The 19,055-nt window shown below is 43.1% G+C and overlaps 1 protein-coding gene across 2 annotated transcripts in view; it reads left to right on the top strand.

The window, feature by feature from the left end:
- Nucleotides 1-11,554: 11,554 nt before the first annotated feature.
- The window catches only part of PASD1 (PAS domain containing repressor 1), a 106,789-nt gene continuing 99,288 nt past the window's right edge, over nt 11,555-19,055 (top strand). Inside the window, exon 1 of one of the 2 annotated variants that reach the window (XM_054075349.1) lies at nt 11,555-11,687. The gene's annotated coding sequence lies outside the window, so the exon portion shown is untranslated. The remainder of the gene's footprint in view (nt 11,688-19,055) is intronic. The other variant, XM_054075353.1, reaches the window with a different exon arrangement.

The following is a 19,055-nucleotide window of genomic DNA, read 5'->3' on the forward strand; positions in this document are numbered from 1 at the left end:
CTCACATTGGAGAAATTTGTAGAGGACCATCTCCCATGGGAGGGATCCCGCACTGAAGCAAGGGAAGAGTGTGAAGGAGAAGAAGCAGCAGAGACATGTGATGAAGTGACCACAACCCCTTATTGTCCATTCTCATGTGCTGCTGGTGTGGAAGAAGCAGAGAAAATTGGGAATGAAGTTGAGCCTGGGAAGAAGGCGTTTTAGGATTTGTGTTTTACTTCTCATTACCCTACTCTGGCTTGATTGTTAATAAATTAATTGCCCTGAGTCGAGTCTGTTTTGCCCATGATGGTAATTGCTAAGTGATCTCCCTATCTTGATCTTGACTCATGAACCTTTCGTTGTTATTTCTGTCCTGCTGAGGAAGGAGGTGATGGAGAAGCACTGGTGGGCACCTGGTGCCCAGTAGGGGTGAACCTACCACACATTCAAATATGAAACTGATAAAGGTTGTGGTGAGACCAATATTCTTGTTGCTTTGGCGTTTGTTTTCTATAAAATAATGATGAAATTTCTTGATGGTGTAGTATTTTAGTGGTACTGTTAAGTTTGTTCATTTTTTTACTTAGGAAGGGATTTGAGACAACTGTTAAAAAGACAAAATTGGTCTGCCTAACCCATTCATACTTCAAAATTGGCTCTCACTTAGTGGTCCATTGTGTTCATTTAGTTTGACAATTAGGCAGTTGGGCTAAAGCAAAAAAGCTAGCAGTGAGCAAATACCTTTAGACTGAGATAGTAGCAGAATTTTTCTGGAATGCTTTCCAAGAATTAAAGGCATTGGGGAGAATTGAGAAGTGGAAAATCACTGACTTCTCAAAATTAGTTTAGTTTTCTTCAGTACATCTCTCTTAAAAAAAAAAAAAATGCCTGCAGAACTTTGAGATGGGTGCCCAGCCTATGAAACGGTGTGGGTGATCAGCTTTGGTTTGGGGTTAGGGACTCAATTCATGTGTTAATTGCCAGCATCCACTAGGAAGTCTCCAGAGAAAATGGTCATGCTGTTGATCATCTTATTAGTGGGATTTGTCATACCCTAACACTGATTAATGTACATGAACTTAAGTCTGTACAAGTATATTTGAAACAAAATAAAATATTTCCTAGGTGGTTTTTGCTGTATAAGAGATGGCCTAGTAATTATTCTCATTGAAAAACAAACAAGCAACGTAAAATCACAGAAAGAAGAAAACTAGCCCCCTGAAAGCCCTGACCTCTTGCATAATTTTTACAGTGGTGGTTGCTGGAACCTGTCAAACTGTTAGGAAGTTAAAGGATAGAATTTTTGCCACACTGCTAATACAGCATGACAAACTAGATGGCAGGCTTTTCTACCGGATTCCTGTGACGGGAGAGGGGAAGTTGTGCTGGCTGAAAAATTCTCACTTGGTGCATTGGTGAACAGTAAAATGTTTGATGCTATTGCAATTTTGATAGTTTTTAGAATGCCATGCAGTTCTTGTAGTTAAATTAACTGTGCTTAGGCTTCTGATAGCCTATGCAACTGGGTAGGGGTGCCCTTCAAATAACAAACTATGCCACACACGTATTATTACAAAATAACATGATATGGGCATGACTGAAATTGGGATGAGGGGAGGAAGGGGTTCTGTGAAGCGAATGAGTGACTTGGGGTGGAGGGGTGAAGATGGGGTGGGGTGAGGACTGGAATGTGCTGGCACAGCTTGCTATGTGATGAGTGAGGCACCCTATGCTTTTGTTCAAAGTGTTTATTCCACTGTTCTCCAGGGGATTATGCAGAGCCATTGATCTGAAATATTAAATGTAAATCATACAAAACAGCGAGCCAATTTCATTTTTAACTTCCAATTAAAGTTGTTCACAGGTTGACAGCTTGGCAGTGTGTAATCTGGGGCACATTTATTCAGCTTTGTCTTGTACAAACTAGTATTGTTACTGTCTCTGAGTCATCTCTTAGGGCAGAGTCAAGCCCTTGGAGTGTAAATATTTCTTTTAAAAATATCAAAGAGCAACTGCCACTCTAATGTTTCCTTAGGTCTAATCAACTGTCAGTTTAGGGGAGATACAAGGTTTTTTTCCAAGTTCACAGGAAACACTGCTCGCTGTTTCCCTGCAAGGTGACGTTCCTTGTGCTTGAATGAGGCTTGCAAGGAAATATTGTATATTTTGGGGCTCCCCTAGTTGTTCTCTTATCTGAAGACATGATAATGGCTGAATTTCTGTGATGGTGGGATACAGCTTGAATCTCTTTGTTAGGAGGACCGAATCACAGCGTTGTGTATCATTGCTGAGGTATACTTTAAGATAAGAGAGGGAGGTAAACTCTTGGGGCTCCAGTGGTGTTTGAACCTAAAATGGTAAGAAAAAGTATGGGGGAAGTGAATGGGGATTTTTGTAGAAAGCAGCTTTTTTAGGTGCTGGTCTCCCAGAATGCATTCTGATACCAAGAGATAGAGCTATTGGTTGTCCTGTTTCTGAAGGCAAAGGCAGGGATACTGATAAGGAAACATTGTGGTGAAGGATAACCCGAAAGAAGGGCTTGGAAAGTCAGGTAATTAACGTGGTGACCGTACAACTGAATGCCTGGGACTGAGTTTTCTTGATGCTGTTTTGCTGTCACATTTCACAACTCTCTTTGTCCTGCCTGCTTTGGATGGCACATTTTTGCTGAGATGATTCCTCACGGGTGCCCAGTGTTTCTAGGAGTGCTTACTTGCAACTGTGCTTTTACAACGGCACAAACTACTCATAGGCCTGGAAAAAAAAGCTGTTAGTGCTTATAGTTGGCACATGACATGGTGTGATTTAATAGTTTTAGTGTAAATGGCCCAGGGCATAGGCACAAGGGTGTGTTATTAATTAAAACCTTTTTTAATTGAAAGATGTTTTCTGAGTGAAAGTAACAGCAGTAAAATTGAAAGAACAAAAGCTACTGTGGGTGTGTGTCCACGCTGCAGACACCACTGAGGAGCCGTTTAATACCTTTTCAGGTTCTGATCCTCAAGATGCAGTTTCTCTTAACTTGCTCGAATCATTAATATGGCTCTGCTGATGTTGGAGATCAACTGGAAGTACAGAAGTTTAGCTCCACAGCTGGAATGCCTCGTACAGTTCATTTCAAAGCAATGAGTCTTTGATGTGTAGGTGGTTTTGTGTCTTATAGACAAGACAGAAGAACACACTTTGCTCTCAAACCTCATTGTAGTTTGAGCGCTTTCCTGGAACAATTCCTATAGAATTAGCAGGCTTTAGAAGATTCTTGCTTTGACACGTTATGAGAGAGCGGTTTCCTTTAAAAGCTTTTATTATGTCTTCAATACAGCCTTTTTTCCTCCAATTTAAAGTATGCCCTCACCAAAAAATCCAAACCAAAGATGTTTGGGGTGATTTGGGTGTTTGAAGTGTTCAGATGGCTGTTTGTGTGTTCGGTGCAGCTGACCGTGTTTAAATATGGGGTGGCTGTAGCTCATCATCTGCAGGTGTAGCCCAACATCCCTGAAACCTGGTGGGTGGATGTCACATTCTGTAGACCACTTGTTTAATAGGAGGGTCGTCTGTTTGTTTTAGTGCTTAGCGGCTTCAGCAGGTTTATCAGAAATAACCACAAATAGCAGCTGTTTCACAGCTACCAGCTTTACTAAGTGAAAATTGGATCTTTACTTGGTTTTCTTCTGTGTAAGCCAGTTCCTTTATTTCTAGCTAGCATTTATTTCTAACTCATTATACTTTTGCAAGCAGTGGCAAGTTCCTCACTCTTTTTAGCACTTCTCCCTCTTTACCTCTCCTAGCTATTTGTCAAGTGCTTTTGATGGGAACAAATATTTTCTATAGTGCGACAGCCATTGCGATCCCTAGTTAAGATTACATTGATCTTTGTAGGGAGAGATGAGGTCTTTATACCACTTGGTGGGGACTGTGCTTTCCTGCCCATGAATTTTCAGAACTGTTAGTCCTATCAGCTCTGATATTTGAGGTATGAAAACAGTAAAGCCAGGGGAAAACAGTTTTCAATTGCATAAACAATTCTTAGTCAGATAACTTTTTGTCATGGGCCTTGGGAGGCGTAATTAACAACACTAATATAATAACACATCTCTGTGTTGTCATATGCTTATTACATTCAAATCAGTCCAACTCTGCATTCAAACGTAGCTTTATTTTATCATATTACAAAACTTAAGAACACTTAAATACACTGAGTACCATTGTCAGTGTGATCCAGGCTGCTTTCACTTTTCTAGCTCTAAAAGAAAACTTTATTGAGCCTTTTGGTAAGGAAATCTTAGAGAGCACCTGGGAATGTTTGATGCAGCTCTTCAAGAAGCCTGCCTGTGCCAAAAAGCCATATTTGCATTATATCAAGCTTATGCAAGGGATTAATTTGGGAGCAGAGCTGAGTGGCTTGTGAACTTTCTACCTCAGGTCAGCAGTGCTCTTAGGTGCATCGTCCAAATTGTAATTTGATGGGATAAACAACTACTGTGTGTTTTCATCGGACTTTGATCAAAAAGTGAACTGGTAATTCTGCACAGCACCAGAACTATCACAATTTACTCTGATCTTATTCCATTAAAGATGAAGCAATACAATAACATGGCTGATTACGTAAACACAAGTTCAGTTGATCTGTATGTGGTCAGTCAGTGAACTGACTGACCAGTAAAGCACACAGTAATTTATTTTGTCTTGCCTCCTTGAATCCTGCCAAGACACTTTTCTTTCAGTTCAAACTCAGCAGTTTGCTGAGCCTCAAAGATTGCTGTACAGAGTGATGGGCCAGTAAGAAGAATCGGGTTCTCTTTGTGGAAACCAGTGTGTTCATGACAGTCATCAGACTCCTGTGATGAGCAGCTGAGTCTTTGCATCATAAGGGAAGTCCCCTTGCTTGGATCCTGGCTTTTACAGAATCAACAAGGGCTTGTACCAAATCCAAAATACAAAAAATGAGGTATTGGAGGTATTTGTGCCAGGAGTACCGTGATATGGATGGATGATAAGAGTTATCCATCAGTAGCAGGATGCCAACTGACTCTTCTTTTTCTCATATGCATTCCTAGCACCAGGAAATCTGTATAAAGCTATCATTTACTCTTTTAAAAACACAATCTGTTCTTAATATTTCCCCGTGAAAAAAAATCTACTTAAACTAGGCTTTTAAGACTCAGTACAAATTTAAGCTACTTATTCTTTAGCCAAAAAAAAAAAGAGCATTTGAGTAAAACTGGTATTGATGTTGATGGGTTTTCCTTACCAAAGTACCCTGCATATTCCTTCTGTACAAGAAAAAATTAGTTAACATCACAGAATACTATGTGTGGCAGCATCTGCAATGGATGTATTGTATTGCAATGGAATATTTAACCTTCCTAGAGACTGTAGCACTAAGTGTCCAGATAGCATTTTCTGTAGTGCTTGCCTTTTTGTGTACTCTCTGCTCTTTGCAGCAATACCCAAAGAACAAGATAGGATCCTGCTGCACAAGGTCTTTATGAGCGCACAGTGAGGGTTGATTGCTATCCTGAAGAACTCACCACATAACTAGATAGGTCAGGCTAAAGAGGTGTTGGGAAACAAGCACAGATGTGTCGAAGTGGAAATTGAAAGGTGTTTAGTGCAGCTAGTACATGATAACTCCTGAGGTGGTTGGACCTGCCCTCTGAGCAGTGTCTCCAGAGAAGAAAGCAACACATCTTTACTGTGTGTAGATATGCTCATAGATAAAGGGATTTGCTCTACATGCTATGGCAGATCACAGGTTTGGAAACAGAGGGCAAGCGGGAGAAGGGACTGGAACTTGAATGCTTTGACCTACTGCTCTCCCAGCAATATCTGCTATTCACCCCCCTTCATCCACAGTGATATTTTTTAGGTATTGTTTCTGATCGGATCTTGGATCAGTGGATATTTGGAATGTTACCTAATTTTGCATAGCCTGATATTTTCTCTGAAGCCTGTGCACCTCACACTGCCGCACATGCTTTCCTTCTTTGTCAGTTCTTACGTGTATTCTACAAAATCCCTCTCATGGCAGATTGTTGCCATTGTTCAGCTGGATTTAGAGTTCTCTTGAGCTTCTTTCAGGCATACCTTTCTCTGCCTGATCCTTTTCTTCCTCCGAAAATCTTAAATAAAAATAATTTTTAAAAGGCTAATTGAAATTTGCATGCCACTGGAGGATGATGCTGCACTTGAGCTGTGTGATTCCTTTATCCTTTCAATAGCATTCGCACTGTACTTTTGCCCTGCTTCACGCTTCAAAAGCACATCCCTTCATTTGCCCACAAGATTGAGCCAGAGGTGGGTTCAGCGGTCAGAATATGCATGTGGTGGTATCTATGTTGGCACAAGACTGGAAGGAATCAGGCAGTGAGGAAATGATAAAAGAATCAAACTAATACGCATACCCTAACTTTTCATCTATGCCTTTGGGTATGTACATGTCTTAGTCTTAGCTCTAAGCGGTATGTCATTTGGGAAGAACATTCAAGCATGACTAATCTGCATTTGCCTCCTTCTCCCAAAACATTGTGCCTTTTGAAATGTTTTATTTTTCTCTATCTAAAGAATATTCTTTCATAATCCAAACACTATTTTTCTTTTTTTTTTCTAGAACAAGTGGTGTAAGTGTTTCTATTAATCTTTTTATTATTTAAGCACTTATACAATACACAATAGATGCAAATGCATTGATTTTTTTGGGGACACACTTGCTTTTTATCCTACAGAAACGATGACTCATGAGATTCATCCAGCCCTCATCTGTATTCCTCCCCCAGCTAATAAGTTAAATGTGAGTTTTGTGTTTGTATTAAAAGGCAGTCTGTGCTTACCTCACCAGGGAGCTTGTTTGAACATTGAGTTCACAAGAGGAAAATTTCTCGCCACAGTAAAGCTGCATCTCTGAGCCTTAAGGAGCTTTGCAAAGTTTGCTCCCTGAGCGAAGAAAACAGCATTCAATTTAATTAATTGCTCACATTTATGGTGCTGCTAGTCTGGCACGCTTGTAACTCGTTGTGGTGATGCCAGAAGGTTTGTGACTTTGATATGTAAAAAGGCAGCAGACGGCAGAGACATGTAATATTTTGTCTTTGGGACTGTTAGTCCTGCTGATGTAGCAGCTTGTACATCCTCCTACTCTCCACTGATCTAGGATAAAAACTCCTATTTTCATTCTGACTGAAACAGTCCCGCAAATGGTTGTCTAAATAAGGAGTGTGGAGGATCGAAACGAGTGGAGGTGCTTCAAGTCAGTGTTGCTACTGAAGCCCCATGCCACGAGAAGGCATCCTGTGCTGCAGCTGATTCCCACGTTAAAGCAGCCAAACTCGTTTCAAGCTAAAATGAGGAATGGTCTTTAAGCTCTGCACTGTGCATGGACTGTGAGTTTTAGCTCAGAGGCAAGGAGATCTTGACCAGCACAAGTCACTGCATAAAGGGGAGCTGTTTTTTCTGTGAAGCTGTGGATTTTGCACTGTGCTGTGTTGAAATGGAGCCAAGTTCTTCTGAGCATCCTTGCTCCCAGATCCTGGTTTGAAGTCTCCAATGGGGGATCCCTGGTAGGGGTGCACAAGAATAACAGGCCTTCTCGGTGTCTCTCATCCGTGTCTGGCAAAACAGTTTCACATATAGGATCTGGCTTCTCTAACACTGCCCTTCCCTCTTCCTCCAGTGACTGTGGTTTCATGGATACTTCAGCACTAGGACTGACCTAAGTGCAAGTCAGGTGGGTGTTTATTGTGTGGATTCCCCTTAACTGGTATCAACAGCTTTCCTTAGCTTGAATTTCATGAGTCATCTATTCTTTTGACATAATCCTGTGCATGGGCTGAATGTAATATGTCATTCCAAACTTCAAAGTGCAAGGTAAACAAATTCCCAACCCAAAAATCGACCTGTGATTTCTAAACCCCTCCTTATGCTAAAAGTAATTTTAAAGTACACTATAATGAAGGAAGTATCTGTGTGCCCCAAAATTTCTCATTTCACAGAAATGTAACATATGCAGTGCATATTTTGCAGCTTAATGATGTTCCATATAATATGCTATTACTTTTCTCATTTGTTTAGAGATATGTACTTGTTAAGCAAGATCTTTACAAAATGTAGTAGCTGTTTAAATGCTTTAGGGGATGAGCATATTTATTATGAGCTGATAATCCTTGTAACTTGTTACATTAAAATATAAATGGATTAGAATGTAGTCCAATGAGAAGCATGAAAGTGATTACAAAACTGCAGAAATAAATGTGCTAGAACCCTAAATAGGATAATAATCCTCTAAGGGGAAATTGCACCATCATTCATTTATAATGGTATTGTGATTGGCTTTGTTTTAGTCCAACTTTGAGTCAATGCCTCCATGAAAATCTCATGACTTGCCTTCCAAAATGACATCAAAGACTAAAGGAGAAAAACAGTCTTGACAAAACCAGGTCACTACATCAACAAGAGCAGAGTGGGCTGAGCAGCTCTGCTTCCTGAATCAAAGTCTTGCTGCAGGAGCATTGCTGCACTCCTGTTAGATTCTCACAAGTGCGGTCCTCAACAGTGCGAGACCAAGAAGTGTCACAACAGCAGATAAAGGCCTTGGCCAAAGCCTAGTGCCTGTCCTCTCAGAGCACTGCTGGCCTGAGATGAGGATGTGGAGGTGCTCAAGGCATCACTTTGGGGAGAATGTCCTGGTCCTTGCTATGCTTTGTAGCCAGCCCCTGCTCAAGGTAGGAATACAGAGGAATAGTGAGTCCTCCGTGCCTAGATCAAGCAAAAATCTCAACAAAGGCACTGAGATGTTCTGCTAGCCCTCTGCTTCCAGGATCTTTTAATAGTCTTGGCTAGGAACTCCTAGGGCTGGGAAAGACTAAGGATCTTCTAAAGCATTTGCATCTTTGATGTCTGTGAACCATGAGAAAAATGTACCAGTCCGGAGCCCACCTCGGTCTGCCTACAGAGCAAGGAGCTGTCAATAAACCACCATCTCCCCCTCCTGCCACAGTTTCTGTGTATCCTCGGAATAGCTGCCCATCAAGGGTCAGAGAGGAGGATTTGCCTACGCATGCACAGGGCCACGCAGGTTGCTGTGGAATTGCCATATGGGCAAAATAACTCCTTTGTGCACAAGTCAGCTGTCTGTAATGGTGGAGTAGAATCTATTGGGCATTTGTGAACAGGACTCTACTCCTGGATCCCATGAAACAGTGTCCTCCAGCCATTTTTGTAAAGGGCCAGTTTAGTGTATGTAGCCAAGATAACTAACAAGATAATTATATAGCTGGCAGGGCCGGGTAATTAATACCTAATACAACATACTGTAACATACTGCTTATTTACACACGTTTTGGGCAAAGTGGTAGTGCTGCGGTGTGCTAGTTTTACTAGTTTGCTGCTCTGGTGAAGAGGGTGAAAGCCTACAGGAAGAAGAAAATGCATCTCCTGTCTTTTGCAGGTTTCGTTAAATAACCAGCAGTGGCAAAGTGCCAGGGCTCCTCCTGGAATGTGCTTACTCAACAAGTGATTTGCAGAGGAGAGTGAACCTGGATGCAGAAGACTCACACAGGTGTCTGTGTTCAAGAATAGCACCTATTCTTGCCAACAAACCTCGCTCTTTGTGTTGCTCATTTACTTTCCTTAAGGAAGAAGAAGCCTTCACCTGTGTCTTTAACCTTAAGGGTGCAAAGCCAGAGTTCTGGTGTTACCCAGTAACAGCAGTAACAGCACATGGTTTCTCGCAGGTTTCACTAGAGCCGTACAACACCACATGGCACAAGCTTTGCTTTTCCTACAGGACACCTAAGACAAGATTTTCCAAAAGCAAGGACCGAGGCTCAGACTTGAAACATCGTGCTGAGCAATCTATCTCCTAACACAGCTGCTAGTGAGTGCTGGAAGAGAGTGCCTGTATGAAGTGAACGCTGAGCACAAGCTGGTGTCTGCTGTGACCCAACAGGTCACCCAGAGGAGTAAACTCAGGGACGGAAAGAGAAACTTTCTTCAATAATATTAAGAAGACCTGCCTTGGTTTCAAGTAAGTTAATATCTCAGTGCAAAATAAATTACTTTTATCACCTTGGGCTTTTCTGGGTAGGCTTTTGAGCAGAGCAAGCCAATAATTATTCTGACTCACTGGGATTATGAATGGCATTCTTGCTTCTTGGTGTAAACAGAAGGTGATAGCATAGCATGTGGGAGGTCTTTAATCTTGTCTTCTAGTTTTGCATTTTGTAGGATTACAAATTTTTTTAAGCTTTTTGTTTCATCTTGAGCACTGGCAGAGGCAAGCAAGGAATCAAAGGTATACACAAAGCATTTTAGTGTGTCTTTTTCCTGAAATCTGAGTAGCCAAGCCCCCTCTGCCCACAGCCCCACCCTCCCATCTGCATTTCGTAAGGGTATTATCACTGTAATTAATAGGAGTTGTATAACAGTACCTAATTAAACTCTGATCATATAGTGTAAATTTAACTTGATTATCGCTAGCCTCAGTGAATTCTGCAGGAGATTAATCCTGGTGATTCACTCAGCACAGAAAGCAACAGCGCCAGTTCTGCAGTGGACCAAACTATCAGTGTACAGAAACGCTCTCAAAGCCTGCAAGGTAGTGCTGTTCCAATGAGAACACCGGTGTTGGCGAGGAGTTTGCACTGCAACTGGAGTCTCCTCATTTCCAAGTTGTTTAAAAGCCACTGGGATGCCAGCAGGCTTCTGTGGCACGGATCTTAAAATCACTGAATAAGGAGTCTGAGAGGATTATGGCTTACGTAAGAGTTTTATGTCTCTCCTAAAGCTACAGCCTCTATGCATTTGTGGGCTGTGTACTGTGGACACCAGGTCCTACTGAATGACTACAAACTGTGGTTTTTTAAGAAGAGATTTCAAATGCAGGACCTGATCCCTGTTTTACGAAAGCTGGTGGGGACAGAGTGAAGGCAATAATGTTATTTATTTATCTTGACTTCTGCAGATTAAAATGCTGAGCACTTCACTTCAGTCCAGTGTGCTAGAGGATGTTTCCACTTTGCTCTGTAAAAATACCGAATGAGGCTTTGGTAAAATAACGGTTATTCCTGTGTCTAATCCAGAAGTACAGGGCACAGGATTTGTTCTGTCTTTTGCTGAGCATATCTGTTTTTGTCGCTAATAATAGTTTAATCAATGGGTCTGGTTCCTGCATATTCCCCATCTGATGGTAGCCTGGAAGACCCAGATTACAGCAGAAAAAGCTCTTTTGTACATGTCACTACTTTTTTTCTTTTTTTTGTTTTTTTTCTTAATTAAAAGCAAAGAGAAAGTTTTACTCTTGTTTGCATGAATGGTCACATCAAACGGTACAGGAAAATCTAGGCCAAGCTGCTTTCAGCAGGCTAAGGAACATTATACTATTGCACCACGTCCTTTCATAGTAGCAATGCCTCCTAATAAACATCAGGGATCTTTTGAACTTTCTTTGATACTCTTAGATTTGCTTTTCAAGAGTGCCCTAAAGCCCACCTTGCCCCTCCATCACTCACCATGGTGCAGCTGTTGTTGGGAGATGTGTCCGTGTGGGATGGGAAGGAGAGGGATGTGCAGGGAAGTGCAGCTGGTACATCCTTGCTGCCTGCGGAAACGGTGCCACTTATATAACGCCCTGGCTTGGGCAACGAGGTAAAATTCTGTCAACTCTTCTGCAGCAGGTTTCAGAGGGTTTGGGGCTGCTGGCTGGCTGAAGGGTAAGTTAGGAATGTGTTTCTTGGTGCAGAGGTGGGGGGGGTATGTGCGCACATGGTATTAGCATGTGCAGGGCTGAAAATGGGCTCCAAAATTACAGGCTGAGAAGTGGATGCAGGCAATGGTACCTCCGGCAAACACAGCCACTCTGCATAGTTAGCACGTTGCCTGAAATGGATCATTTTAGGGTATTGCTGCTTTGTGAAACAGCTCTGTGATTTGTCTGTACTGTTTTCCTATTTCTTCTAATGTGTTGAAAACGCAAGAATATGCTGTGCTTAAGCTGCAGTGGCTTGCCTTTAATAGTGGTAATACTTTTTGAGAGAAGGCTGTTTTCAGGCAGTGAAATGCTTTACTTCTAACCATTGCAAGATGTTGATGTTATTCAGAATGTAACTTGCTGGGGCTTCGCTGTTGTTTTTCACTCTTACAGAGTTGTGGTTGTTTGCAGCTCAGCTGGTAGGCTGGCTTGTCTGAGTGAAAATGTTCATGCTCACTGGTGAGTGTGTGCTGGATGACTGTGTCCATGAATGCCAGATACTTAAGTCTATCCGTGTCTATTTTGGTTTAAGATTGCAGTGATATGTCTGGATGTGCTTGCAGCTGCCACGGAAGACTTACTTATGTGCATAGCACTCTCATGGAGTCATGTCAAAAGTGCATCTTGAAGCAGAAAGCAATCTGGGTACGCAGCAAGATAACCAAGAAAATCCTTGAGCTTTTTGGGGTTATGTTACAGGGGGTTATACTTGCTCTGGAGATGCTTAAAGTATGCCAGAGTTATTGGGGAAACTGATGATTTCCTTACAGAAACAGAAGGGCTGCAGAGGGGGGCTCTGTGTCTGCAGCCTGTACGCTCAGAAAATTCAAGTGGTGAGAAATAGACCCCCCAAATGAACGCAAATAAGCAAGGGGATCTGAATTATTCACAAACAGAAATGTTTGTTCCTGAATGGTCAGGTGCCTAAATCCCGAGCAGCCTCAGGCTGTGGGACTGGCATTGCAAGGGTGAGCGTTGTCCTAAAATGAACTGTGCAACAGAAAAATCGCTTGGTATTAGATACAAGCTCCTATTCCCCTGGGACTGTGAATCTCTTGTGCTCCATTTTATTGGGTTTGTTCTCATCTAAGAAGTACTTGATGCCACAATTTCTGTCATTTTGGCTTTTGCATTTGTTTCTTGCAATATTTGGCTGGAATACGAGACTGATGGGGGCCCACATCCTATTTCATCTTTGTTCTTCTTCTCTCACTACACTTGGGTCTGGTGGTCCCATAGGTCCAGCTGGTCCCTGTCTGGTTACATGACCCTTCAGCAGAGGGGACTTAACCCGAGGGCAGCGCCTCACTCCAGACTCATGAGGACTGATTGCTAAACAATTTTCACCTGAACCTCTGGATCTGTGGGCAGTTGGTTGTGTAGTCACGACTATTTTTGCATCCACCAGGAGTGCAAGGGCAGAACCTGAATTTTTATGGGCAGACTCTGAGGCACCCACCACTGCCAGCACGTTTCTGGCTTGTTGCAGTTTTTCAAGGAGGCAGTTCCCTGATGCTTTGTACCCCTGGGAGAAGTGCAATATGGTTGATTGAGGCTAACTACCATGGTGTCCAGGATTCGGGCTTCGGGAAGGGAAATGAGCTAATTAAATCCCACCTTAGTGGCAAGCCTGGCATATAACCTTCTTTGTGCCAGGGGAGGTGCCCTCGCTGTGCTGCAGAAATATATTGCTGCTTTGGGAAAGATCACCAGTTGCCTGCTATAAGTGAGTGCAACTAATAAAAATATTATTTATGAAGACTGCAGGCAGGTTGATGCAGGAGGTGTTTCATATTACACACTGTGTGGTGCAGTAAAGATCGCTCCATGCCTGGCCTACAAGCATGACACTGTCTGGGGTCTGTGCTCACTCTAGGTTATGCCCTGGGGAGGATGGTGGGCTGGTGGCAACTACAATACCAGATGGCAAGATGTAGTTCATGCTTTTATTACTCTGAACATGCTCCTGAGATCACAGCTGTGGGTTTCTGTGATGCTCCAAGAAACGGGGGAGAAGGGCAAGGAGAGGGAGCATGTGCGTGGTACAATGGGTCTGTTTAAAACCTGGCTTGGGGCTCCCTTCTGGATCCCACTGAGCTCATTCCCTGGGCCAGAAATGGATCACAGGAAGTACGTTTAGTATTTAGGTATAAGAATCTCTCTCTGGCCTTTTCCCAGCCGATGCCAGACAGAGGTAAGCAGAAGGTGGTTTGACCTGCAGGTTGTTGGTGTTGAAGTGCAAGAACTTTAATGGGGCAGGTCTGTATCCCAGTAACAGCTGCCTGCAGATAGAACTGGACAAAATGGAAGGAGCAGTTCAGATGATCAGAGCCCTGAGCAGTCACTCACTGCTGTCTGATGAGAGCTTACAGCGTGACAATTAACTGCAAGTTAGCTGGGATTGTTCCTTTTTTCTCCCTCAAGCAGGAACTGCGCCTGGTTTGGGTGAAGTTTTGGTTTGATTTTTAAATCTTTTAATCCAAATAAGAATCAAACCAAGACGTGGTCTGGTTTTGATCCAGGATAGTGGTCCATCTGAAAACTGTATCTGTTAGACTCGTTTCCCAGCAGAGCTCCCAGGACCCAAAGTGTAGTGCCATACCGTGCTCTCCTGTCCATTCTCTTCCTTGTGTGCTGCATCATCCACTGTTCATGCCATGTGTAGGAATTGGCAGCAGTGGACAATATTGAGAATCCATGCAGTGCTGTGCTCTGGCAAGGGGAAAGGAGATATCTGAGGACAGGCTGCCTTTGTTTCATCCACTTTAGTTTCCTCCAAGTGAGCTGGTTTCAGCTGATTGGAAGCTAACAAGCCAGTTTGGTCCTGGGCTTAAAGCTGCATCAGAGCAGTCTTGGTCCCAACAGGGCTGATAAACTCAGCTTTAGTCTATCAGGCTCCCCTCCCCCTTTGCAGAGAGGGAGAATGCTGCAAAGAGAGGAATGAAGTTAGGCTTTCTGATGCTGCAAGCCTCCAACCACCGGGTGCATCACTGAGCACAGGCAGAAGGCCATAAGTGACTACAGGTATAGAAATATGCTGTAGTTGACTAGTCTTTTGTATTTGACCACCATGGTGTCGGTGTCTTGGTAGCTTTTGCAGCCCCTTGGCTGACCCTGCAGGGCCCTGGTGGCCGCCTGCAGATTGTGAGCAGGTACCATTATGAAATGGTAATAAAAATATGTAAAATTGTGTGGAACTGGGATTTGAAATCTAGCTGCAAGTCTCCTGTTGGTGAAACTGCTCTGAGTTTATCTGAACTCTGCCATTGAATGGTTGTTCCCCTCTATGAACCTTTCTCTGAGCCGGCTGATGTTGTTCACATTGTTTGTCACTGACTTGCCTGAATATGACTGTGTCTGCCTCTTTCCCACGTCTTTCCTATGGTGGAAATTTAGCCTGGTTAGAACTCCTACCAGCCAGATGCCTCAGCAAGAGCAGTGCTAGGCACGCTTTGCCCAAGGATTAATTTCCTTCTTGAAGGAGAGTTAATTTGATGTAGAAAAGGGTCATTAGGATTCCTTTGACTACTTAGTGTTGGTATGCATTCTGAGCAAGTCCCTATGGATTTAACTTAATGCCACCGAACTCCTCTCTCCGTGATGCATCTGGAAGAGCAGTGCTTGGTATTGTGTTATCATGGACCTGAATGCTGAACATCTTTGCGTCTGTTTGTTGACAGCCATCCTATCAAAGGTACCTGCAGGTAGTTTCCTTTATTTCCTTTAGAGCACCAGACAGAGAGATGCCCAGTGGAGCAACTTTGGCATTTGCCTTGCTGTGCCGCAGGGAATAAACCAGCTGCAGCAGGAAACCAGCACAGCCCTGTGATGGTGCTGATGTTCGCCGACAGCTGTTTTGGCCCTCAACATGCAGTCCCCACCAGTTGTCAGTCTTTAAACTGAGCACTTTGGCCCTTAATTTTTGTTGGAATGGCTCTAATGAAACCTGCCTGTGAAGTTCAGCTTGAAAGATCATCTTCTGTATACAATGACTGCCTCTGCTCAGCTATGGTGCAGAGGTCAGGTGCCTGCTCTCGCACAACTGTAGAAGCCCAGTTGAAGGCTCTGACTTCACTCCTTGAAGCCTCTGACTGGGCTGATCTGAAGCTCACAAAAAAAAAAAAATAATCAAAAGGTCACCAAGAAGAGGGGTTAAGGCACAACATTGTTCAAGCATTTCTGCTTAGAAAGCTAGATAAAAGTTTGAAAGCTTTGCCGGCAACTCTAAAGTGTAGATTTGTTCCCAGACATTTATAAAGTTTTAAATTGAATGTTTGAAGCAATGTTACTGCATTAGAAACTGTATGTTCAGTGCCCTGATGCCTCTCGTACGCGCTGGAGACAATTGTCCACTGCATATTTGGACATCAGTCCTTATCCTGCTAATTGCTCCTTCAGCTCATTGATTGGTGGTTGTGCCAGGCAGCAAGGGTGGGTTAAAAGGAAAAAAAAAATGCAAAGTGGAAATTGAGACATTGACATGTGCAATCATCAGATGGTAAAAGCACTTGGTCACTTCTGAAATGAGCTGGACCAGAACTGGAGTGAGCTGTTATATTTCTTGGCTTGCAAATCTTTCAGGGTATTAAAACAGGCTTAACACCTACTACGTTTCTTGCTTTAGCTTAGAGGTGACTCGGGGCTGGGTTTGACTGGCAGCTCAGACACTGCTTGCAGTTTAAGTTCTTTGGGATGAGGTGGTGAATTCCCATCTTCTCCAACCCCCTGTCTCCCTTTACCCTGCTGCCTTTAGGGCGGGCTGAGCCCCAAGAGTTTAGCTCCAACCTACAGCCACAGAAGCTCTCAGCACACAAACCTCAGCAGTGAAGTCAGAGGTAAGTTTGTCAAAAGTGCCCCAGCTTCAGAAAATAAAGGCTTTTATATTGAGGGAGGGAAGGGAGGAGAGGACAAGAATAATTTCCAACATCCTAAAAAACACCCTAAAGTAAATAACTAAGTTTTCTTCAATTGCAATGTAGCTCTTGGAAAATTTCCCAGGATATCTTTAAAGAGCTTATTGTGAAGTAGTGGGATGTTCTTTCCCTGCACAGGTATGTGTTAAAACAAAAACATTTCATTTTCTCCACTTGAAATTATTATAGAATTACCTGGTCTTGGGATTACTGTGAAGACCTTTGGGAAATCATTCTTCCGGGCTGCTTTACGTGAGATGTGCTACAGCCACACAGGTTCACGGTTTTGTATAGCAGAGTAGGGAATGGTTGAGCACACAGATTTGCGCACCTGGTTATAAAGGAGAAATCATAGATTTGACTGGGGTTATATTTAAAACTTTATATCATCATCAGTGAAACTGATTCGGTTCTTTAATTTAAACTTTTTAAAATAGAAGTGAGGCTTTAGTACGAATAGTGTCACAAAAGACAGAAGCCATTCCTTTGTTACAGGAATTAACAGATATATAATTACTACCAAATTTGTTTTAACATTACGTTACAGTACAAACATGTACGTAGGAAGCAGGCGTCTTCCTCTGTGTGCATCCGACTCTGTTTACTTGGAAGAGCAGTCTGGCTCATAACTGCTGATGCAGAGCCCCTTGGGGATAGTGCTTAGGCCCTGTTGGATGGAGAAAAGGAGTGCTGATGCAGTTTGATACCTTGGAGAGTTAAGCCTAAGGCAGACCAACAAATTGCAATGTTTTCATTGACTTCAGTAGGCTTTTGATTAGATTCTCATTCTCTCCACAGACTTCAGGAGCAGAGTGATAAAGGCAATGAAGGATGAGTAATAAATGTAAGCACAGACACTTGGCCATCCCAGTCCCTGAGACATGCCAGTCCATTGAACTGATTTGCTGTTCTCACCGCATCTTGTCTAGAATTTGATTCTGAGTCTCTATAGGTGGGTGGATTGGGCAGTCCCCAGCTTAAGGTACTGCTTCAGCTACGAGGAAAATATTGTGCCAGGCTGTATGTTTATTAATAAGCTGATTTTGTAAGAAGATGGAGCATCGTGTCTGAGCTGTTGTGGCAGGGCTAGCTAATGATATTGGACAGTGAGCAACTGTCACTTTTGCTAAATCTGTCATACTGCAAGTAAGCTTCTTACAGCATGCAGTCAAGGTGGGCAGAATGACAGTCCAATGCACCTTAGGACTCTACCCAAAGTCAAATTTGGAGTCTGCTTTTCTCAAGAACAGTTGTTCCTTGGAAACTGTTGTCTGAGACACAAAGAAAGCTACAAGGCACAACAGTCACCAGCTTTGCTGAATAAACTCCATCTGTGTGCCTGCTCAGGGACTTGTAGACCCTCAGCCCTAAGCAACGATAAAATAGGACTTTTGAGGAACAGAAGCGACACGGGAATTGTCACTAAACATATCCTTGTACATTGCTTAGCAATGCAGCACAGATTTGCAAGCAACCTGAGAAGCTGGAACAGAGCCATATATAGAAAAGGGGAACGCTGTGAGACCTGGTCAACATTACAGGTCTCTTGGCAAAGCTTTCATAGGTGGGAACTACGGCAAGTGTCATACAAAGAGGCTCTCGGCTATTTCTGTTCCCTGGGTAGCAATATGTCAATCTCTAACCCAGACACCCCACCAGGACCTCGCCTGCGTCAGTGCGAGTGCAGCCCATGTGTGCTGCGATGGTGCTATGGCAGGTTTGGGGGAGAGAGGAAGGTGTGGGCACATGCTTCTGCTGATACCTTCCTGCATTGCCTCCTGCTGGTGTTCACCCCTAGGTTGTTCTTCCCCACTGCGGCACCAGGCGCGGCTATCCTTTCATGACCCCGTGGTAGGAAAACAGTGGATTTCTCCCAGGTTTCTGATTCCCTTTGCACAGGTCACCTGTGCATAGCAAGATGCAACATGTCTTTCAGAAATGGCCCTCCTTTGGCCAAAGTGCATAACAGGTCCTTGAATTTGAGTAGATAAAAAATCCTTTTGATGGAGGTGCTGCTAAATATTAAACTAAGACTGTTGCTGAATCAGCTCCTTGATCTTTGGCAACCTTTGTGCTGCAGAAGTGTTTATAGGTGTAAGTACTAGATCATAGATACAGTTTCTTCATATGACGCTGCAGCATATGGGGCACAGTGCTGAGCTTTATGGGACAATAAAACTCTGTGTTGAACACTGTGAATAGTTTCCTCCTTGCAGGTCTTTATATCTGTTCTTAACAGTCATTCCTCTGCGGCATTTAATAGCGTTTAAAAATATCTTCATTACGTTCCCCTTAAATTGTTCTATCACCTGTCCAGTGCCCCACATGTAGATGATGTTTGTTGATGCTGTTGTCTTTCCTGCAGTTGTATGAGAAGCTCCAGATGAGGTTGGACTGCTGTGTTAAGCTGGGAAACT

This window comes from Cuculus canorus, chromosome 10 (assembly GCF_017976375.1).
Source record: "Cuculus canorus isolate bCucCan1 chromosome 10, bCucCan1.pri, whole genome shotgun sequence".
Taxonomy (NCBI): Eukaryota; Metazoa; Chordata; class Aves; order Cuculiformes; family Cuculidae; genus Cuculus; species Cuculus canorus.